Source organism: Tachyglossus aculeatus, chromosome X1 (assembly GCF_015852505.1).
Source record: "Tachyglossus aculeatus isolate mTacAcu1 chromosome X1, mTacAcu1.pri, whole genome shotgun sequence".
Taxonomy (NCBI): Eukaryota; Metazoa; Chordata; class Mammalia; order Monotremata; family Tachyglossidae; genus Tachyglossus; species Tachyglossus aculeatus.
Window position 1 is genome coordinate 128,347,683 of NC_052101.1, and position 24,332 is coordinate 128,372,014.

Genomic DNA, 24,332 nt, shown 5'->3' on the forward strand with positions numbered 1-24,332 from the left:
TTGCCTACCACTGACATTCCTGTACAGATATCCTCTGGGCCCAAAGGCCTACAAATCAAGGCGGTTGGAGAGGCATTGAAGTTTAGTGCAGTGTTCTGCACACACAATAACTGCTCAATCAATCAATCAATCAATCAATCGTATTTACTGAGCGCTTACTGTGTGCAGAGCACTGTACTAAGTGCTTGGGAAGTACAAGTTGGCAACATATAGAGACAGTCCCTACCCAACAGTGGGCTCACAGTCTAGAAGGGGGAGACAGAGAACAAAACCAAACATATTAACAAAATAAAATAAAAAGAATAGATATGTACAAGTAAAATAAATAGAGTAATAAATATGTACAAACACATATACATATATACAGGTGCTGTGGGGAAGGGAAGGCGGGGGGGCATAGAGAGGGGGAGGAGGGGGAGAGGAAGGAGGGGGCTCAGTCTGGGAAGGCCTCCTGGAGGAGGTGAGCTCTCAGTAGGGCCTTGAAGGGAGGAAGAGAGCTAGCATGGCGGAGGGGCAGAGGGAGGGCATTCCAGGCCCGGGGGATGACGTGGGCCGGGGGTCGACGGCGGGACAGGCGAGAACGAGGCACAGTGAGGAGATTAGTGGCAGAGGAGCAAAGGGTGCGGGCTGGGCTGTAGAAGGAGAGAAGGGAGGTGAGGTGGGGGGGGGCGAGGTGATGGAGAGCCTTGAAGCCCAGGGTGAGGAGTTTCTGCCTGATGCTCAGATTGATTGGTAGCCACTGGAGATTTTTGAGGAGGGCAGTAACATGCCCAGAGCATTTCTGGACAAGGACAATCCGGGCAGCAGCATGAAGTATGGATTGAAGTGGGGAGAGACACGAGGATGGGATATCAGAGAGAAGGCTGATGCAGTACTCCAGACGGGATAGGATGAGAGCTTGAATGAGCAGGGTAGCGGTTTGGATGGAGAGGAAAGGGCGGATCTTGGCAATGTTGCGGAGCTGAGACCAGCAGGTTTTGGTGAAGGCTTGGACGTGAGGGGTGAATGAGAGAGCGGAGTCGCGGATGACACCAAGGTTGCGGGCTTGTGAGACGGAAAGGATGGTAGTGCCGTCGACAGTGATGGGAAAGTCAGGGAGAGGTCAGGGTTTGGGAGGGAAGACAAGGAGTTCAGTCTTGGACATGTTGAGGTTTAGGTGGCGGGCAGACATCCAGATGGAGATGTCCTGAAGGCAGGAGGAGATGCAAGCCTGGAGGGAGGGGGAGAGAGCAGGGGCAGAGATGTAGATTTGGGTGTCATCAGCGTAGAGATGATAGTTGAAGCCAAGAGAGCGAATGAGGTCACCAAGGGAGTGAGTGTAGATCGAGAACAGAAGGGGACCAAGAACTGAACATTGGGGAACCCCCACAGTAAGGGGATGGGAGGGGGAGGAGGAGCCTTCAAAAGAAACTGAGAATGAACACCAGAGAGATAAGAGGAGAACCAGGAGAGGATGGAGTCTGTGAAGCCAAGGTTGGATAGCGTGTTGAGGAGAAGGGGGTGGTCCACAGTGTCGAAGGCAGCTGAGAGGTCGAGGAGGATTAGGATAGAGTATGAGCCGTTGGATTTGGCAAGCAGGAGGTCATTGGTGACCTTTGAGAGGGCAGTTTCCGTGGAATGTAGGGGACGGAAGCCATACTGGCGGGAGTCGAGGAGAGAGTTGGTGTTGAGGAATTCGAGGCAGCACGTGTAGACAACTCGTTCAAGGAGTTTGGAAAGGAATGGTAGGAGGGAGATGGGGTGATAACTAGAAGGTTAGGTGTGGTCAAGAGAGGGTTTTTTTAGGATGGGAGAGACATGGGCATGTTTGGAGGCAGAGGGGAAGGAACCAGTGGAGAGTGAGCGGTTGAAGATGGAAGTGAAGGAGGGGAGAAGGGACGGAGCAAGAGATTTCATGAGATGAGAGGGAATGGGGTCAGAAGCACAGGTTGCCGGAGTAGCACTTGAGAGGAGGGAGGAGAGCTCCTCTGAGGATACTGCTGGGAAGGATGGGAGAGTAGCAGAGAGTGTTGAGAGCCAGGGGGTTGGAGAAGGGGGGGGAGTGACTTTGAGGAGGTCGGACCTGATGGATTTAATTTTATTAATGAAGTAGGAGGCCAGATCGTTGGGGGTGAGGGAAGGAGGAGGGGGAGGAACCGGGGGCCTAAGAAGGGAGTTGAATGTACGGAAGAGCTGATGGGGATGATAGGCATGGGTGTCAATAAGGGAGGAGTAATAGTTTTGTCTGGCAGAGGAGAGGGCTGAGTTAAGGCAGGAAAGGATAAACTTGAAGTGAACAAGGTTGGCATGGTGTTTAGACTTTCACCAGCAGCGTTCTGCAGCTCGAGCATAAGAGCGAAGGAGGCGGACAGTGGCAGTGATCCAGGGCTGTGGGTTAGTGTCAAATACTGTCAAATACGATTGACAGACTGACTGAATTACTCCCTGTAACTACATGTTGCCATAGAAAGAAGTAATGACAGTCAAATCTAGAGCCAAAACAAATCATAAAATTCCTTGGGAGCATCCAAGAATATACTCTACACGATATGTGCTATACTATTGTCTGAGAGGATGAGTTAATGGGAAAATTAATCTATCAAAAATGTGTACTGAGCACATGTTGAGTAAAATGTGTTTGGAGCACTGTACTAAGCACTTGGGAGAGTGCGATGGAGTTGATAGACTCTATCCTGGTTCTCAAGTATAATAAAATCTAGTGGGTGGAAAAGCAACCAATGATATGTATTGAGTGCTTACTGTGTACCAATCAATCAATCAAACATATTTATTGAGAACTTACTGCATGCAGAGCACTGTACTCAGTGCTTGGGAGAGTACAATATAACGATAAACGGATACATTCCCTGCCCACAATTATCTCACACCCCGGAGAATGGAAAAATGGATAAGCGATTAGATAACTGCTTAGGTAGAATGTGTAAACCAATAAGTGTAATCAATTGATGACATTTAATCAGTAATTATTGTGCATAGAACACTGTACTAAGGCCTTGGGCGAGTACAATGCAACGTTCCTTGCCGAAAATGAGCTTACAGTCTAAAGGGTACAAAAGTATATAAGTGTCAAGGGTGGCTATGAGTGGATAAGTGCTGAGGGAGAAGTTGAGAGGATATTACCTGGGTAGAAGACAGTTACTCAGGGAAGGGCTCCTGGAGGAGGTGGGCTTTCAGGAGGGTTTTTGGAGATGGGGAGAACTGTGGCACCATATACCCTACCACACAACAGCCATTTGAGAGCTTCCCCACCATCTTAGCACTTGGATACTTGCCCCCCACCCTTACCCAGCAGTAATCAATCAATGGCATCTATTCATTCAATCGTATTTATTGAATACTTACTGTGTGCAGAGCACTGTACTAAGCATTTAGTAAAATATGATACAACAGAATTGGTAGACACATAGCACTGTGTGCATAGCACTATACTACATGCTTGGGAGAGTATAATGAGAGTTAATAGGCATAATCCCTGCCCAAAAGGAGTTTACGGTCTAAAGGACGAGATGAGTATCCTATATACTCTATTTCTTTCTCCTTCTGTAACTTACTTTAGTATCTGTCTCCCCAATGAGATTTTAAGCTCCTTGAGGGCAGAGATCCTGTCTATTTACTCACTGTACTCTCCCAAGCATTTAGTACAGTGCTATGCACTTTTGATGATCAATTTATTGGGTCTGAAGGGAGAGGGAGTTCCCCGGAGGAGGGAGGGAGGGTGTGAGGGAGGGGCTGGAGGTGGGAGAAGTGAGAGCCAGGGACAGTGAGAAGGTGAGTTGAGGAGGAAGGTAGCACACGGACTGGGGAGTATCAGGTGAAGAGGAGGGGTTCCAAGTTCCCAAACAAAGCAGAGTTGCCTGGTGGAAAGTGCAGGGGCCTAGAAATCAGAGGAACTGGGTGTTAATCTGGTTCTGCCTCAGTTGCTGTGTGATCTTGGGCAAGTCACTTAACTTGTCTGTATCTCAGTTACCTCATCTGTTAAATGGGAATTAAGAATGTAAGCCCCATCTGGGACATGAACTGTGTCCAACCTGATTATCTCATATGTACCCCTGGGCTTAGTACAGTACCTGGCACATAGTAAGTGCTTAACAAATGTCATTAATACCTCTATGCAGATGATTCCCAAATCTATATCTCTAGCCTCAACCTCCCTCCTTCCTTGAATCTCTTCCTTGCCTTCAGGGCATCTCTATCTGGATATGCCACTGACACCTCAAACTTAACTTGTCCGAAACTGAACTCCTTATCTTCCCACCCAAACCCTGGCAATGACACCCTCTCTATGCCTTTCCCAATTCTGTAGACAATGCCACCATCCTCCCTATATCAAAAGACCATAACTTTGGCATTGTCGTCGACTCAGCTCTCTCATTCCATGCACATATTCAACCTGTCACCAAATCTTGTCAGTTGTACCTTCTTAACATTGCTAAAATCCTCCCTTTCTTCTCCATCCCAACTGCTACCACGCTGATCCAAGCACTTATCCCATCCCGCCTTGACTACTGCATCTGCCTCCTCACTGACCTCCTTGCCTCCTGTCTCTCCACTCTAGTCCATACTTCACTCTGCAGCATGGATCATTTTTCAACAACAATGTTCAGTCCATGTCTCTCCACTCCTCAAGAACCTCCAATGGCTGCCCAACCACCTCCCCATCAAACAGAAACTCCTTACCATAGGCTTTAAAGCACTCAGTCAGCTCACCTCACTGATCTCCTACTACAGCCCAACTCACAGACTCCACTCCTTTAGTGCCAGCTTACTCACTGTGCCACGATCTCATCCATCTCATCACCGACCACTGTCCCACATTCTGCCCCTATCCTGGAACTCCCTTCTCTCCAACTTCAAAACATTATTAAGGTCACATCTTCTCCAAGAGGCCCTTCCTCAACTAAGCCCTCTTTTCCCCAGCTCGCTTTCCCTTCTGTGTCTATGCACTTGGATCTGTGACCTTTGGGCATTTTATATTCATTCATTCAATTGTACTTATTGAGCGCGTACTGTGTTTAGAGCACTGTACTTAGAGCTTGGAAAGTACAATTCAGCAATAAAGAGAGACAATCCCTGCCCACAATGGGCTAATTCGCTCCGACCCCTACCCCACAGAACTTATACACATACCTTTAAAGTGTATATTATAAATTACCTATTTATTTATATTAATGCCTGTCTCCCTCTCTAGACTGTAAACTCACTATGGGCAGGTAATGATTCTGCAAATTCTGTTGTAGTGTATTACCCCAAGCACTTATTACAATGCACCACACACAAATACCACTGTTTGATTGATTGATGGATTGATTTTTAAAAAATATACAGATTTGAACCACAGTCCAGTTTTGGAAATCAATATTTGAATGGCTATATCTCCCTTTGCATCTTCCAAGCAGTATTTTTCATGATTGTAAAGTTAATCAGATACTATATATATATATATATATATATAGTAAGCACTAATATGTATTATCAGATCCAAATTGTTTTTAATGACAAGATTTTTGCATTACCCTCATTTGGATGGTAAATACAAGCCTAATGGTGGTAATGATTCACAAAAATATTTTATCTAAATGCTGCCCTTAACCTTCTGATCATCTTTGTTGCTTCCTTTATTCTTCCTCTCCTCATTTTTGGTTTACCACCAAGCCCTGGAGCCTCATTTACTACAAATATATAGGTAAGTGCTTAACAAATGCCATTTGGTATTCATATTTGTTAAGGACTTACTCTGTGCCAAGCACTGTTCAAACACTGGGGTAGATGTCTTCCTTCCTGTCCCACCCCATCACTGAAGCCACTGCCAAAGTCCTAGTATCCTCCTTGTTTGTTTGTCTGCTTTCACTCTCTCCCCTCTAACCTGTCCCTCAAAGTGTCACTGGTCAAATCTATGAAGCATACTGCCACCACACCCCTACCCAGAATCATCTTGTAAATCCCAGTCACAGGGGAGAGTACTGATCCCGGGCCATGGGCTGAAAGGCCTTTCACCAGCTGCCCCTACTCTTCCCCTCCTGAAACCATCCTCTTCAACTGGCCTAAACACCTTTCCATTTTACCCACATGCTTTCCCCTCATTTCCTATTCTGAGTCTTTACTCAGTCTCTTCTCGGTTGCTTTGTGGTCCACTTTCAAACCGATCTCTACCAAAACATCTTCCTTAAATGGGTGTAGTATCATGTGATAGGAAGCTTTATTTCCAATCTCCAGTTTCTAAAGGTGTTGGGGAAATTTTTCCTACATGATTCTCCCTGAATTCATATCTGGGCAGACTTCAACTCAAAGACTGAATTCCACTCTGGTCATATCGCCATGAAGAATATGTTTCCATCTAAATGACAGGGTCCAGTTTATGTCTCTGTATTTCTGACTCCCGGGAACTCAAAGGGTTGTTCAAGATAGACAAGGCGGCACCATCAACCATTTGGCCTATCAAGAGACTTTTGCTGGGATCTACACACACACACACACACACACACACACACACCACCCCACACCACCCCCACGTGCAGGAGCCAGACTGACTGGTTGAATCAAGGTTAACATTACCTTGTCTTTAGAACCGGCCATCTATCACCTCACACTAACCGAATAGAGTTTTGGGTGGCTTAATTGAATAGGAGCCGCATCATTTTTAGACTGAGCATAATAAACCCTCATTTGCCTTGACTAGATTCATAAATTCACGCTGTTAAAAACCTGTTTCTGTCAGGTGGGATCCACCTCCCATGGCTTCGGTTCACATTCCGATTCCGAGCATCAGCAGGGACTTTGCCCATCACAAGCATTCAGTTAGCATTAGTTCATTGCTGTTAGTGCTGCTTGAGAAGCTGGGATGCATCCTGACTGTGAGCAGCCATCTCGGCTAAAGCAAGGCATTCACTGTGGCAAAGTTTTGTCTCTGGGCTGCCAATTTTTCCTGGAAATGGATCACATTAGTATGCTAAATGGGTGCAACACAATGAATTGAAATGAATAAATAAGAGATGTCACCACAGCAAATTTCCATTTACACATACCTATTTCTAACGAGTACATCACGGACAATTAACAGAGCTCCTACACCAATTAAGCAGAATAAAGTGAAGATGGATAGCTGACACAGTGAAATCTCACTTCTCATGGAAGCATGTGCCCAAACACACATGTGCATGCGTGCACACACACATACACACACACACTCTTCTGCGCTTATGATTGCACACAAGATAGTGTGACTGAGAAAAGATTGTGGTCACCTTGAAGGATGGACCTTAGCAAGTAGGGGTACTAAATGAACATCACCACTTTCATCACCATTAACAGCATTGACTGCTGTGTGCAGAGCAGACTCCTGAGAGCCTTGAGAAGCAGTGTGTGGCCTAGAGAAGCAGTGTGGTTCAGTGGAAAGAGCAAGGGCTTGGGAGTCAGAGGTCATGGGTTCAAATCCCTGCTCCACCAATTGTCAGCTGTGTGACTTTGGGCAAGTCACTTAACTTCTCAGTGTCTCAGTTACCTATTCTGTAAAATGGGGATGAAGACTGTAAGCCCCACATGGGACAACCTAATCACCTTGTATCCTCCCCAGTGCTTAGAACAGTGCTTGGCACAAAGTAAGTGCTTAAGAAATATTAACATTATTATTATTATTATTATTAGTGGAAAGAGCACAAATTTGAGAGTCACAGGAGCTGACTTTGAATCCTTACTCCACCACTTGCCAGCTGTGTGACTTTGGCCAAGTCACTTCACTTCTCTGGGCCTCAGTTTCCTTACCTGGAAAATGAGGACTTAGCACCTGCTCTCCCTCCCCCTTCGGCTGTGAGCTCCATGTGGGACAGGAACCATGCCTGATCTGGTTACTGTGTGTCTACTGCAGCATTTGGGATGTAGTAAGTGCTTAAGGAGTACCACAATTATTATCATTAATCTTCTAGACTGTGAGCCCGTTGTTGGGTAGGGACCGTCTCTACATGTCGCCAACTTGTACTTCCCAAGCGCTTAAAGGGATCAATAAATACAACTGAATGAATGAATTAATTCATTAATGCCCTGGGCCCCTTCCTGAATGCAGAACTCTATAGGGGGCACCAATTGTGTGCTGAGCATTGTACTGGTAACATGGAAACAGTAAAAGACTTGATCCCTAACCTAAAAAATCTTTCAATTGAAAGGAGGAGATGAATGGAGGCTCAGACAATTACTCCTCTATAATTCTTTTAGATGTTTAATTAATCAACCAATGGTATTTATTGAGCACTTACTGCACACAGAGCACTATACTAAGGACTTTGGAGAGTACAGTATAGCAGAGAGGGTATGCATATTCCCTATCCACAAGGTAAACCTTCTTGTCACCATTTTTTTAATGGTATTTGTTGAGCACTTACTGTATGTCAGCAATTGTTCTAAGCACTGGAGTAGATACTAGAAATGCCCAAGCACATCTGGTTGGACACAGTCCATGTCCCACATGGGACTCACAGTATTAATCCCCATTTTACAGATGAGGTAACTGAGGCACAGAGAAATGAAGTGACTTGCCCGAGGTCACACAGCAGAAAAGTGGAGGAGTTGGATTAGAACCCAGGTCCTTCTGACTCCCAAGCCCGTGCTCTATCCACTCGGCCACTCTGCTTCTTTATTTGAAAGGAGGAAATTGTTCTACTTTCATGGTCTGAAAGTGTAAAAAAAAAAACAAGTTCTCAGATGTTGATGCAATCATTTCTTGCAAAAAAGAATTCGATCAATCTATCAGTAGATCGATTGGGTGCCTACTGAGTGCAGAGCATGATACTGAGTGCTTAGGAGAATACAATAGAGTTAACAGATATGATCTCTGCCCTCCAGGAGAAGATAGTCGGTAAGTAAAATGTCGGTAAGAGGATAATCGGATAACCTGCTGGTCTCACCTCCGCAACATTGCCAAGATCCGCCCTTTCCTCTCCATCCAAACCGCTACCCTGCTCGTTCAAGCTCTCATCCTAGCCCATCTGGATTACTGTATCAGCCTCCTCTCTGATCTCCCATCCTCCTGTCTCTCCCCACCTCAATCCATACTTCACGACGCTGCCTGGATTGTCTTTGTCCAGAAATGCGCTGGGCATGTTACTACCCCCTCCTCAAAAATCTCCAGTGGCTACCAATCAACCTACACATCAGGAAGAAACTCCACACCCTCGGCTTCAAGGCTCTCCATCACCTCACCCCCTCCTACTTCACCTCCCTTCTCTCCTTCTACAGCCCAGCCCGCACCCTCCGCTCCTCTGCTGCTAATCTCCTCACCGTGCCTCATTCTTGCCTGTCCCGCCGTTGACCCCCGGCCCACGTCATCCCCCTGGCCTGGAATGCCCTCCCTCCGCACATCCACCAAGCTAGCTCTCTTCCTCCCTTCAAGGCCCTACTGAGAGCTCACCTCCCCCAGGAGGCCTTCCCAGACTGAGCTCCCTCCTTCCTCTCCCCCTCCTCCCCCTCTCCATCTCCCCCACCTTCCCTCCTTCCCTTCCCCACAGCACCTGTATATATGTATATACGTTTGTACGTATTTATTACTCTATTTATTTTACTTGTACATATTCTACTTATTTTACTTGTACATATTCTATTTATTTTATTTTGTTAATATGTTTTGCTTTGTTCTCTGTCTCCCCCTTCTAGACTGTGAGCCCACTGTTGGGTAGGGACCGTCTCTATGTGTTGCCAACTTGTACTTCCCAAGTGCTTAGCACAGTGTTCTGCACACAGTAAGTGCTCAATAAATACGATTGAATGAATGAATGAATGAATAGTAGGAGGAAGTGTTACATTAGGGATATTTAACAATAATCAAACTGTAAAAACATGGAGTTTGCCAAGTATAATTTGTCAGCCGTTCCAGGCTTATTTTTTACCAACATCCGTAACTTTTCTTTTCAGATGGATGCAAAAATGGGCAACCAACCCTTCTCAGTTTATCCAACTCTAGGGGCGAGAGAAGAACAGAGAGAGTTTTTACAGTGCCCAAACCTTTCCCAGCACAAACGATGTAAAGATGTTTATATTGTACTTTTCCTCCATGTGTGCAAATGCTTCAATGGTACCTTTGTCTGGATGGAAACTCTGGAAGCGACAACCTTCTTGATGATCTGAACTCAGAGTGAGAGTGTTAATTCCATCTGTTTGGGCAGATGGCAAAGTGCACCGAAGTTTCGTGCATCTTTCAAACCTTGGTGCCCATCAGCACATTGATTTCCTGATGAGAATATAAGAAAGGTTTGGGAACAGAAGGTTTTGTATTTTTACACAGAATGGGTTGACAATAAGTCTATGATTCTTTCTGACATGACCTTAGCCGTAATGAATGAATGCTTGTAGGATGACTCTCTTTATAGGAAGAAAGATGTGTATGACCTAAGAATAATAAAAAATGTCAAGTATATTGAAGTGTAGTACAAAGAAGTTCATTTTATTGGAGGAGAAGCAGGAGACAACTTCAAGGTGCCATAAATCTCTGTGTCTTTCTTTCGATTATCAAGGTGAGTGCGTCAGAGTTCCCTGTTTCTCTGAAGGGATTGGGTAGGACGCTTCATTTGGGAAAAAAATGTTACAGCGAAGGGGAATACTCCACACCATGCATTCCCATGAACAAACGACTTCGACTGTAATATCATTCAGAAGGCATGTTAAAAGTCAGGATCCTAGGTCAAATACCATCATGATAGTAGGGCACTTGGATCCAAAATGTACAAACACTGATGATTCCACATTTGTCACTAGCCCTGGAATCCCAAAGATTCTGCGTGATTCACTGTGGAACGTGAACGTGACTACCAACTCTGTTCTATTATACTCTCCCAAGCGCTTAGTACAGTGCTCTGCACACAGCAAATGCTCAGTAAATGCTCCCCCTTCTAGACTGCGAGCCCGTTGTTGGTTAGGGATCGTCTCTATATGTTGCCAACTTGTACTTCCCAAATGCTTAGTACAGTGCTCTGCACACAGTAAACGCTCAATAAATACGATTGAATGAATGAATGAATGAATATGATTGATTGATTGATGACAATCAGAGCAAGCAGAATATGATGGTTTAAGCAGCCTGTCTTGATCTCAAGTATCTCACCACCAACCCGTTCGCCCAAGTCCTGGCTCTGGCCTGGAACTCCTTCACCCTTCATGTCCGACAGACCACCGCTCTCCCTGCCTTCAAAGTCTTTTTAAAAGTCACATTTCCTCCAAGCGGCCTTCCCCAACTTAGCCCTCATTTCCTCTTTCTCCCTCTCCCTTCTGCGTTGCCTATGCACTTGGATTTGTTGCCCTTCATTCACCCCACCCTCAGCCCCACAGCACTTATGTACATATCTGTAATTTATTTTAATGTCTGTCTCTCACTCTAAATTGTAAGCTCCCTGTGTGCAGGAAACAGGTCTACCACCTCTGTTATGTTGTATCATCATAATCATCATCAATGGTATTTATCAAGTGCTTTCTGTGTACAGAGAAGTGTACTAAGCACTTGGGAGAATGCATCAGAGTTGGTAGACCGATTCTCTGCCCACAATGAACATACAGCCTAGAGGCTGTATTATACTCCCCCAAGGCCTTAGTACAGTGCTCTGCACTAGAAAAGTACTCATTCATTCATTCAATCGTATTTATTGAGTACTTACTGTGGGCAGAGCACTCTACTAAGCGTTTGGGAAGTACAAGTCAGTAACATATAGAGACGGTCCCTACCCAACAATGGGCTCACAGCCTAGAAGGGGGAGACAGACAACAAAACGAAACATGCAGCAGGTGTCAAAATCGTCAGAATAAGTAGAAGTATAGCTACATGCACAACATTAACAAAATAGAGTAGTAAATAGGTACAAGTAAAATAGAGTAACATGATTGATTGATTGATTCATTGGAAAGAGCATTAGACCCAAAGGCCTGAGGTCTACTCCTGGCTCCTCCATTTCAATCAATCAGTGGTATTTATTGAGCACTTACTGTGTGAAGAGCACTGTAACAAGTACTTGCCTGCTCTAACATCTTGGTCAAGTCACTTCACTTCTCTGGGCCCATTTTCTCATCTGTAAATAGGGGATAAGATATCTGTTCCCACTCCCTTTTAGATGAGTGCCTTGTGGGGAAGAGCCAGTGTCTGATCTGATTACGTCTCTACCCCAGTGTTTAGCACAGGGTTTGGCACATAGTGTTTATTAAATACCATCATTATTACGAAGGAGCAACATGATGTATATTGTTGGGTTCCACCACCAAAAGAAGAATAATGTCAGGTGCTTTTAAACACGTTTTAGTCTTGTCATCAATGAGTATGGATCAGAATTCACGTAAACACAGTTCTATATTCTAAATGCTCCTAAACCCCACAGACCAAAGGCTATAAGTCTCCTTCACTTGATTGGCTAATTATTGAAACACAAACTCCATAATATTGGCTACTTGATTAGGACTGTAGGTAGACTGAAGTGGAAAATTTTGGTACAGTTAGTCAGAATTGCTCAGTTAGGCTCAGGGGAGACGTTTACCCAGGAGCCAATGATGGAATTTTTTTTAATGAACTTCGTCACGTCACACACCTGCCCGCCCAAAAAAATCAAGTAGCCTCAACTGGTCAGCATTGTTGTTGTAGGGATTTTTGTTTCTGTTTTTTTCTCATTCTTTTTCTTGGTGTGGTGTGGGGATCATTTGTTAAGTGCTTACTATGTGCCAGACACTGTACTAAGTGTTGGGGTAGATACAAACTAATCAGGTGGGACACAATCCATGTCCCAAATGGGGCTCACAGTCTTAATCCCCATTTTAGAGATGAGGTAACTGATGCACAGAGAATTAAGTGACTTGCCCAAGGTCTCACAGCAGACACGGGACGGAGCCAGGATTAGAACCCATGTCCTTCTGACTCCCATGCTCTATCCACTAGACCATATTGTTGGTCTAAAAGAGGCTAGCTGTTGTTAGTGATGTCCTATATTTCTTTATATTCCTCTTCCCTACACCCTCAGACCTCTCAGGGTCACATCTGGAGAGTTTCCAGTCCTCTAACAGTTTCAGCTATGGGAGGGAGAGTCAGGCAGAGGCCTATCTATTCCATTCCTAGCTTGGGCAGTGGCTAGTGATTGGAAGGTAATCTGCTATAAGTCAAAACTCACCCATGCTGGGCAGCAGCGGCATGGGAGAGAGGCAAGGGCGGAGACCCGAGTTTACTGCGCGGAAGACGGCAATGGTAAACCATGTCTGTATTTTTACTAAGAAAACTCTGTGTTTACACTACCAGAACGATTGCAGTTGGAGAGAGGAGCGTTCTGGGAGAGATGTGTCCGTGGTGTCACTATGGGTCGGAATCTACTTGATGGAATAAGACAAGACCTACACTCTCACACTCCTCCAAAAGCTCATTTTCCACCCTCGGCTCTCCCAACTCCTGTTCTGCGTTCCCGACTTGCCTGTATAACTTCTGTGCTGGCACTAAACTATTTGAATGCAACGTAAGAAAACAAGTCAGTGTTGGAAATGTTGGAAAGGCATGCTGAGCTAGCATAGCATGACTTGAGGTTAGGTGGCATAACTGCACAGCCTGGGTTTAGCAGCAAATGGCATGGCATAATCACAATATAAAGTGCAGGTTTTTTGTGATCGACATCAAGGACAATCTTCATTCTAAATGTAAGATCCAAAGAGACTGAACAGCTAAACTTTCCTTGTTTTTCCTGTGCATTCACTCCAAGCACCTTTGAGGGAAGCAGCATGGCCTAGTGGTTAGAGCATAAACCTGGGAATCAGAGGACCTGTGTTCTAATCTCAAGTTTGCCACTTGTTAGCTGGGTGACCTTGGGCAAGTCACTCAATGTCTCTGTGCCTCAGTTTCCTCATCTGTAAAATGGGGATTCCATACTTGCTCTCCTTTCTTCTTAGAATGTAAGCCCCACGTAGGGCAGGGATTGTGTCTGACCCGATTGGCTTGTATCGACCCCCAGTGCCCAGGACAGTGCCTGGTACATAGTAAATACTTAACCACTAATAATAATAATTAATTAGGGTATTTGTTAAGGACTTACTATGTGCCAAGCACTGTTCTAGGCCCTGGGGAAGATACAAGGTAATTGGGTTGTCCCACGTGGGGCTCACAGTCTTAATCCCCATTTTACAGATGAGGTAACTGAGGTACAGAGAAGTTAAGTGACTTGCCCAAAGTCACACAGCTGATAAGCAGCAGAGCCGAGATTAGAACCCACGACCTCTGACTCCCAAGCCTGGGCTCTTTCCACTAAGCCATGCCGCTTCTTTTATGTTAGGGTTACATCATTTAAGGAAGCAGTGTGGCTAGGTGGAAAGAGCAGGGGCTTGGGAGTCAGAGGTCATGGGTTCTAATCCCAGCTCCTCCACTTGTCAGCTGTGTGACTTTGGACAGGTCACTTCACTTCTCGGTGCCTCAGTTACCTCATCTGTAAAATGGGGATTACGATTGTGAGCCCCACGTGGGACAACCTGATAACCTTGTATCTACCCCAGCACTTAGAACAGTGCTTGGCACGTAGTAAGCACTTAACAAATACCATCATCATCATATTCCCACTGTCAGGACCAGAACACTACAAGTCAAACAGTCCACTTTTTCAAGCTTGAGACAGGTCACTCTACAATGCCTGGTTCATTTTCCTCATCCAACTCTAGCATCTCTTTACCTTTGCAAGGATGATGGTAATAGCTCCAAGGCTCTTTAGAAAATAAAATATTTTGTTGTGTATGAGGATTCGTTAGAATGCTTACAGTAGGTGTATTTTCTTTCCTTCTGTCCTTCCTCAGAGTAGTGTTCCCCAGCTAAACTTCAGAGAAGCTTCCTCTCCTCCTGTTCCAGAGGACTGTGCTGAATTCACTTTCAAGGTGAAAGAAAAAAAGCTCTAAGCTGTTTTTACCATATAATGGATGGCGAGTAGGTTGCAGCTAGCAAATAAAGGTCACAAATAAGGAACCTGAAGGTGCCTTTTTCATCTACACTGACTGCTTTTTTGGCTTGGGGCCATGATCCTTGGGCTACGGGCCATAACCCAAGGGCTGACACTCAGACACACACGTCTACATTCATTATGAAGCCAGTATCTTCAAAACCTCTCAATAATGTGCCAGCATTTGGGGCTAATAATCTTCTATCATCCACATCAGCATGATGAGCAACAGACCAGACCCCGGCTTCATGGCCCATATATTCAAGTAAAAAATAGAGCAAAACTCTCATATCCAAAAAGATTGGGACTGACCCTGCTTCACATCTCTGAGTCAGAGGTTGCTTGAGTGTGTTGGCCAGTACAGGGGAAAAGGATCCTCCCCACCCAACCCCTACCCGATCCCCTCCTTTGGCTGCAGAGTGTCACTCCAGTGCAAGATGGATCATTCTCAGCCCAGCTCTGCTCTAAGTTTTAGCCTGCAGGAAAAAGACATAACCCTTCATGTAACGGAAAACTCTGACATCTGATGTTGAGATATGAAAGAGCTTATTATGGTTCCTATTGCTGGTGGGAACACAGTTCAATCTCGCCTCACCTTAGGCTAATTTACTTTGAGATTCCCAAGCAGTCTCATGCCCCTTGCTGCCCCCTGTCCCCAGTTCTGAAAAGCAGTTCAGTGGATTTCCTTTGTCGTTTGAAAAAAAATAATAATACTTCTAGTCTGTGAAAAGCCTGAAAAATATTGGTCAAAGAGTAATGTTGGGAAGAGGTAGTTGGAAAGTATTGATGCCTAGTCCTCTAGACTGTAAGCTCTTTGTGGGCAGGGAATGTGTATGTTATATTGTACTCTCTCCCAAGCACTTAGTACAGTGCTCTGAACACAGGAAATGCTTAATAAATACGATTAACTGACTAGTGGCAAGAGCAAGGGTCCGGGATGCAGGAGACCAGAGTTCTAGTCCTAGTTCTGCTACCAACTTCCTGGGTGACTTTGGGCAAGTCGCTTAATAATAACAATAATAATGACAATAATATAATAATAATAGCTGTGCTATTTTTTCAATGCTTACTATGTGCCAAGCACCGAACTAAATAGATACAAGATCATCAGATCAGACCCAGCCCCTGCCCATCAGGAGACAGCCTAAGCAGAAGGCCGAACGGGTACTGAACCCCAGTTTTACAGATGAGGAGACTGAGGCAGAGAAAAGTAAAGTGACCTGCCCATAGGCCCCAAGTAAGCAAGGGGCAGAGCTGGGATTAGGATCCAGTTCCTCCCCCTCCCATGCCCAGGTGCTTTTCACTAGGCCACTCTGCTTCTCCCCTTCCCTGGGTATCAGTTTCCTCATCTGTAAAAGAGGAATAAGATAGCGTGGGACAAGGGGACTGATTCTAATCTCATAACCCTGTATCTACCCCAGAGTTTGGCAGTGGGACAATGGATTTACCTCTGAAGTGCAGCACATAATGGCCCTAGCCCCTCTTTCACAGTTCTGTTCATTCATTTATTCATTCATTCATTTATTCATTCATTTGTATTTATTATTTACTGTATGCAGAGCACTGTACTTAGCACTTCGGAGAGTACAATAAAACAATAAACACACTCCCTGCATACAACAAGCTTACACACTAGAGGTGGAAACATATTAATATAAGTAAATAAACTACAGATATGTGCATTAGTGCTATGGGGCTGGAAGGGGGAATGAATAAAGGGAGCAAGTCGGGGCAGATAGAATTTGATTTTCACGTTCAGTTTTGTGGGTAAATGGGTGATATGGCCGTTATTAATCATATTTTTACCTGGAAAATATAGGTAATCAATCAATCAATCAATCAATCAATCGTATTTATTGAGCACTTACTGTGTGCAGAGCACTGTACTAAGCGCTTGGGAAGTACAAGTTGGCAACATATAGAGACAGTCCCTACCCAACAGTGGGCTCACAGTCTAAAAGGGGGAGACAGAGAACAAAACCAAACATACTAACAAAATAAAATAAATAGAATAGATATGTACAAGTAAAATAAATAAATAAATAGAGTAATAAATATCATCATCATCATCAATCGTATTTCTTGAGTGCTTACTGTGTGCAGAGCACTGTACTAAGCGCTTGGGAAGTACAAGTTGGCAACATATAGAGACAGTCCCTACCCAACAGTGGGCTCACAGTCTAAAAGGGGGAGGCAGAGAACAAAACCAAACATATTAATAAAAATAAATAGAATAGATATGTACAAGTAAAATAGAGTAATAAATATCATCATCATCATCAATCATATTTATTGAGCGCTTACTGTGTGCAGAGCACTGTACTAAGCGCTTGGGAAGTACAAGTTGGCAACATATAGAGACAGTCCCTACCCAACACTCTCGACTGTAAACTCATTGTGGGCGGGGAATGTGTCTGTTTATTGTTATATTGTACTCTCCCGTGCGCTTTGTACACTGCTCTGCACACAGGAGGTAATCAGATATGACTGACGGACTAAATGCACTGGAGCAGTAAGGTTTTAAGGATATACTGACGTTGTACGCTCCGTATAGGCAGGGATTGTGTCTACTTACTCTACTATATCCCCTCTCAGGATGGCGCCTGGAGAGTTTTCAATCCTCTACTAGTCTCAGCTCCGGGAGGGAGAGTCAAGCGAAGGGCTACCCATTCCATTCCTAGCTTGGCCAGTGGCTAGCGAGTGGAAGGCCATCTACTACAAGTCAAAACTCAACCGTGCTGGGCAGCAGCAGAAGGGGAGAGAGTCGAGAGCGGAAACTCAAATTTACCACGCGGAGGAGGCGATGGTAAACCGCTTCTGGACTCTGACCAAGAAAAGTCTCTGGACACACTACCGCAACAATTGTAGATGGAGAGCGGGGCGTTCTGGGAGAGATGCGTTCATGGCATCGGAACTGACTCAACAGCATAAAGACAAGAGTCTGCTGGACTCTCCCAAGTGAGAGTCGAGCCTGGGAGTCAGAAGACCTGGGTTCCAATCCCAGCTCTGCCACTGACGTGCTGTGTGACCTTGGCAAGTCACTTCACCTTTCTGGGTCTCAGATACCTCATTTGCAAAATGGGCATTAAGACTGAGGCAAGGACTGGGTCCAACCTGAGCAGCTTCTATCATCATCATCAATCGTATTTATTGAGCGCTTATTGTGTGCAGGGCACTGTACTAAGCGCTTGGGAAGTACAAGTTGGCAACATATAGAGACAGTCCCTACCCAACAGTGGGCTCACAGTCTAAAAGGGGGAGACGGAGAACAAAACCAAACATACTAACAAAATAAAATAACTAGAATAGATATGTACAAGTAAAATAAATAAATAGAGTAATAAATATGTACCAACATATATACATATCATCATCATCATCATCAATCGTATTTATTGAGCGCTTACTGTGTGCAGGGCACTGTACTAAGCGCTTGGGAAGTACAAGTTGGCAACATATAGAGACAGTCCCTACCCAACAGTGGGCTCACAGTCTAAAAGGGGGAGACGGAGAACAAAACCAAACATACTAACAAAATAAAATAAATAGAATAGATATGTACAAGTAAGAGTACTAAATATGTACAAACATATATACATATCTACCTCAGAGCCCGGTACGGTGCTTGGCACGCAGTAAGCGCTTAAAAAGGCTGTAAGCTCGTTATGGGCAGGGAACGTGTCTGCTAATTCTGCTCTATTGTACTCTCCCAAGTGCTTAGTAATGTCTAAACAGGGTTGACCTTGGAGTAGTAAAAGGCAAGGAAATGAAAATAACATTCTATTTTTGGAAGAGTGGCAAAATGACTTGAATGCTAGCACGCTAGAGAAACGTAGCCTGTTTGATGTCTGTTTGATGCAACTCTTTAAAGGAACAAAGGACTTTTCCTGAAGAATGTAAATCCCTTTCCTTTTTAGAGTATTTGTTTATAATGCTCAAACATCAATGAAGTGGTAAGTTTAACAAAAGAAATGAAAAAGTGCTTAAATATCCAGTATGGGAAAATCTCCTGAGACCCTCAAATTTCCACATGCTCTGTCAGTTTCCCATGTCCTTACTTAATATTATGTACAGAGAAATGAAGTGACTGAAACAAAAACCCTTGCCCAACAGACAGCATTATCATTTGAACCCAGTTATAATTGTTGAGCCAAGCTCTTAGATGCCTGATAATCCCTGATCCCCACTGGGTTTATATTCTAAATGGGAGGGAGAGGTGGTAATTTGCCCCCATTTTACAGATGAGTAAACAGATGAGGCTCAGTTTAAGCAACTTGCCCAAGATGCAAGAGGAGACAAGTAACAGAGCTGCGCTGGCTCCACTAGGCCATGTCTTGTTTAGGGTTTTGTTAAAGGGGGAAGATGGGGACTCAGAGAATGGAAGATGGGAAATCCATCCCAAAATGGGTCACCCTTGATTTGAACTGGATCAATCTACTATCAATCTTCTTCTGAAATTGGCAGTATCTAGAAGAATGGGGTATCACTGGGGTACCAAATTCCTACTGAAAGCAGCTTCTTATCCTGGATGAAGCAACCACTCTTGAAGCATGCCCTATTGCATTTTAATAGCGAATAACCTGTAAAAACTGTTTAAAGCCACAGACTGCACGGAGCCCAGAGTCAGTGCCAAAGCTATTCTCCACCTGCTTTAGTTCAAGAAGAGCAACCCATTTCGAGGAAGAATGTTATCTCTGGGTAAAAAGATTAGTCAAAGGGGATATGACAGAGAAATGAGAGTTTAAATCAGATCTTTTCTGCACACTGGAACTGAGGATCCAGTAAGCTTGGGACTAGTAGCAAGGAAATTCCAAACTTGAGCTGAGGGAGTGGAATGAAAACTGCCGAAACCAGTAATATTCACACATGGGATCACTGCATGCAGATAACTTGATCAGTAAGGATCTTTAAGAAAGAGATAAAGAGGGATAGAGAGAGAGGGAGAGAGAAATACAAAGGGAGAGACAGAGAGAGGGAGAGAGAGAAAAATAAAGAAACAGAAAGAGAGAGGGAGAGAGTAGAGAAGCAGCATGGCATAGTGGATAGAGGGTGGGCCTGGGAATCAGAAAGTCAGGGGTTCTAATCCTGGCTCTATCACCTGTCTGCTGTGTGACCTTGGACAAGTCACTTAACTTCTCTGAGCCTCAGTTCCCTCATCTGTAAATTAAGGATTGACTCATGTGGGTCAGGGACTGTCTGCAACCCGATTTGCTTGTATCTATCCAGCGCTTATACAGTACTTGGTACATAGTAAGCACTTAACAAATACAATGATTATTATTAGTAGAGATGGTAGACATGAATTCCTGCCCACGAGAAGCTTACAGTCTAAAAAAGGAGACAGACAATAAAATAAATTACAGACAGGAAAAATGGAGGCGTGTAAGGATACATACATAAATTCCATGGGGCTGAGGGTGGAGTGAATATCAAGTACTTAAGGCGTACGGGCTGAAGTGCATAAGTGATGCAGACGGGAGGACACGTAGGGGAAATGAGGGCTAAATCTGGGAAGGCCTTTTGGAGGAAATGTGATTTTAGGAGGGCACTGAATGTGAGGAAAGTGGTGATCTATCAGATGTGAAGGGGGAGGGAGTTCCAGGCCCAAAGGTGGATATGGGTAAGGGGTCGGCAATGAAAGTGATGAGACTGAGGTACAATGAGTAGGCTGGCATTGGAGGAGCAAAGTGTGCGGGCTGGGTTTTAATAGATCAGTGAAGTAAGGTAGAAGGGGGAGCGTCGATTCAGTGCCTTAAAGCCGATGGTAAGGAGTGTTGTTTGATGCACATTGAACACACTGAACACATTGCCAAGATCCGCCCTTTCCTCGCCATCCAAATCAATCAATCAATCAATCAATCAATCGTATTTATTGAGCGCTTACTATGTGCAGAGCACTGTACTAAGCGCTTGGGAAGTACAAATTGGCAACACATAGAGACAGTCCCTACCCAACAGTGGGCTCACAGTCTAAAAGGGGGAGACAGAGAACAGAACCAAACATACCAACAAAATAAAATAAATAGGATAGAAATGTACAAGTAAAATAAATAAATAAATAAATAAACAGAGTAATAAATATGTACAACCATATATACATATATACAGGTGCTGTGGGGAAGGGAAGGAGGTAAGATGGGGGGATGGAGAGGGGGACGAGGGGGAGAGGAAGGAAGGGGCTCAGTCTGGGAAGGCCTCCTGGGGAAGGTGAGCTCTCAGCAGGGCCTTGAAGGGAGGAAGAGAGCTAGCTTGGCGGAGGGGCAGAGGGAGGGCATTCCAGGCCCGGGGGATGACGTGGGCCGGGGGTCGACGGCGGGACAGGAGAGAACAAGGTACAGTGAGGAGATTAGCGGTGGAGGAGCGGAGGTTGCGGGCTGGGCAGTAGAAGGAGAGAAGGGAGGTGAGGTAGGAGGGGGCGAGGTGATGGAGAGCCTTGAAGCCCAGGGTGAGGAGTTTCTGCCTGATGCGCAGATTGATTGGTAGCCACTGGAGATTTTTGAGGAGGGGAGTAATATGCCCAGAGCGTTTCTGGACAAAGATAATCCGGGCAGCAGCATGAAGTATGGATTGAAGTGGAGAGAGACACGAGGATGGGAGATCAGAGAGAAGGCTGGTGCAGTAGTCCAGACGGGATAGGATGAGAGCTTGAATGAGCAGGGTAGCAGTTTGGATGGAGAGGAAAGGGCAGATCTTGGCAATGTTGCGGAGCTGAGACTGGCAGGTTTTGGTGATGGCTTGGATGTGAGGGGTGAATGAGAGAGCGGAGTCGAGGATGACACCAAGGTTGCGGGCTTGTGAGACGGGAAGGATGGTAGTGCCGTCAACAGAGATGGGAAAGTCAGGGAGAGGACAAGCTACCCTGCTCGTTCAAGCTCTCATCCTATTCCGTCTGGACTACTGTATCAGCCTCCTCTCCGATCTCCCATCCTCTTGTCTCTCCCCACTTCAATACATACTTCATGCCGCTGCCAGGATTGTCTTTGTCCAGAAACGCTCTGGGCATGTTACTCCCCTCCTCAAAAATCTCCAGTGGCTACCAATCAACCTACACATCAGGCAGAAACTCCTCACCCACGGCTTCAAGGCTCTCCATCACCTCGCCCCCTCCTACCTCACCTCCCTTCTCTCCTTCTACAGTCCAGCCCGCACCCTCCGCTCCTCTGCCGCTACTCTCCTCACCGTGCCTCGTTCTTGCCTGTCCCGCCATTGACCCCCGGTAAATAAATAGAGTAATAAATATGTACAAACATATATACATATATAGAGGTGCTGTGGGGAAGGGAAGGAGGTAAGATGGGGGGGATGGAGAGGGGGACGAGGGGGAGAGGAAGGAAGGGGCTCAGTCTGGGCGGGGCGGTTCGCAGAGGACGTGGGGGGGTGGCGGGCGGAGAGGAGCAGGCCCCCCCCCCGGAATTCCCTCCCCCCACTGCGCCTCGACCATCCCATCAGTTTAAACTGAACAAAGCCAGAAGTTTAAAAATAAATCTGAGGGAATGGATTGCAGCAGCTGCACAACTGAACCTGTCCTTTGCCAGTCCCTTCAGGTCTGCAAAACTGTCCCCCCCTTTTCTAAACACCCTGCCTCGATCTCAGAACCACTGGGCTTTCTCATCTTCTTCCTTCCTCCACTTCGCTCCTAAAGCCTGTGTGCGTTACAGTCGCAGAAATGACTAATGTCAATCTCCACACGCGATCACCCTTCCGCATTTCCTTCCACTACAATTATTTGCCGCACGCAGCACGCTGATTTAAAAAAGAAAAGAAAAGAAATTAAAAAAAAAGAATGCCCTGCCTCCCAACATCCGCCAAGCTAGCTCTCTTCCTCCCTTCTAGGCCCTACTGAGAGCTCGCCTCCTCCAGGAGGCCTTCCCAGACTGAGCCCCCTCCTTCCTCTCCCCCTCATTCCCCTCTCCATCCCCCCGGTCTTACCTCCTTCCCTTCCCCACAGCACCTTCATATACGTATATATGTTTGTACGTATTTATTACTCTATTTATTTTATGTGTACATATTCAATCAATCAATCAATCATATTTATTGAGCACTTACTGTGTGCACAGCACTGTACTAAGCGCTTGGGAAGTACAAGCTGGCAACATATAGAGACAGTCCCTACCCAATAGTGGGCTCACAGTCTAGAAGGGGGAGACTGAGAACAAAACCAAACATACTAACAAAATAAAATAAATAGAATAGATATGTACAAGTAAAATAAATAAATAAATAGAGTAATAAATATGTACAAACGTATATACATATATACAGGTGCTGTGGGGAATGGAAGGAGGTAAGATGGGGGAGATGGAGGGGGGACGAAGGGGAGAGGAAGGAGAGGGCTCAGTCTGCAAAGGCCTCCTGGAGGAGGTGAGCTCTCAGTAGGGCCTTGAAGGGAGGAAGAGAGCTAGCTTGGCGGATGGGCAGAGGGAGGACATTCCAGAATATAAAAATATTCTATCTATTTTATTTTGTTAATATGTTTTGTTTTGTTCTCTGTCTCCCCCTTCTAGACTGTGAGCCCTCTGTTGGGTAGGGACCGTCTCTATATGTTGCCAACTTGTACTTCCCAAGTGCTTAGTACAGTGCTCTGCATACAGTAAGTGCTCAATAAATATGACTGAATGAATGAATGAATGATGCAGAGAGGGATGGGGAACCCTTGGAGGTTTTTGAGGAGGGGAAGATACGAACTGAATTTTTTTTTAGAAAAGTCATCCAGGCAACAGAGCAAAGTATGAACTGGAGAGGGAAAATTCAGGAGGCAGGGAGTTCAACAAGGAGGTTGATGCAGTAATCAATGTGAGATATGATAAGCCTAGTAGCAGTTGGGATTGAGTGGAAAGGGTGGATTCTAGAGGTGTATGGAAGGTAGAACCAACAGGATTTGGTGACAGACTGAATAAGCAGGTTGAATGAAAGAGATGAGTCAATGATAATGTCAAGTTCACTGGCTTGTGAGACAGGATAGTGGTGTGGTCTACGGTGATAGGAAAGTCTGAGGAAGGACACGGTTTGGGTGGGAAGATAAGGAGTTCTGTTTTGTACATATTAAGTTTGAGGCATTGGTGGGACATCCGAGTAGAGAAGTCCTGAAAACAGGAGGAAATGAGAGACTGCAAAGGAGGAGTGAGTTCGGGGTTAGAGAGGTAGATTTGGGAATCATCTGCAGAGGAATAGTAATTGAAGCCATGTGAGCAAAGGAGTTCTCCAAGGTAATGGGTGTAGATGGAGAATAGAAGGGGACCCAGAACTGAGCCTTCAATCAATCAATCATATTTATTGAGAGCTTACTGTGTGCAGAGCACTGTACTAAGCGCTTGGGAAGTACAAGTTGGCAACATATAGAGACGGTCCCTACCCAACAGTGGGCTCACAGTCTAGAAGGGGGAGACAGAGAACAAAACAAAACATATTAACAAA

At 45.2% G+C, this 24,332-nt stretch overlaps 1 protein-coding gene and 1 non-coding gene across 2 annotated transcripts in view; one reads left to right on the top strand and one right to left on the bottom strand.

Moving 5' to 3' along the window:
* Positions 1–24,332, bottom strand: part of CDH8 (cadherin 8) — a 429,973-nt gene that overhangs the window by 347,252 nt on the left and 58,389 nt on the right. The window lies entirely within an intron of this gene.
* Positions 12,974–13,111, top strand: LOC119920438. The gene has a single exon (XR_005448184.1). It is a non-coding gene; the product is annotated as a small nucleolar RNA SNORA7 (small nucleolar RNA).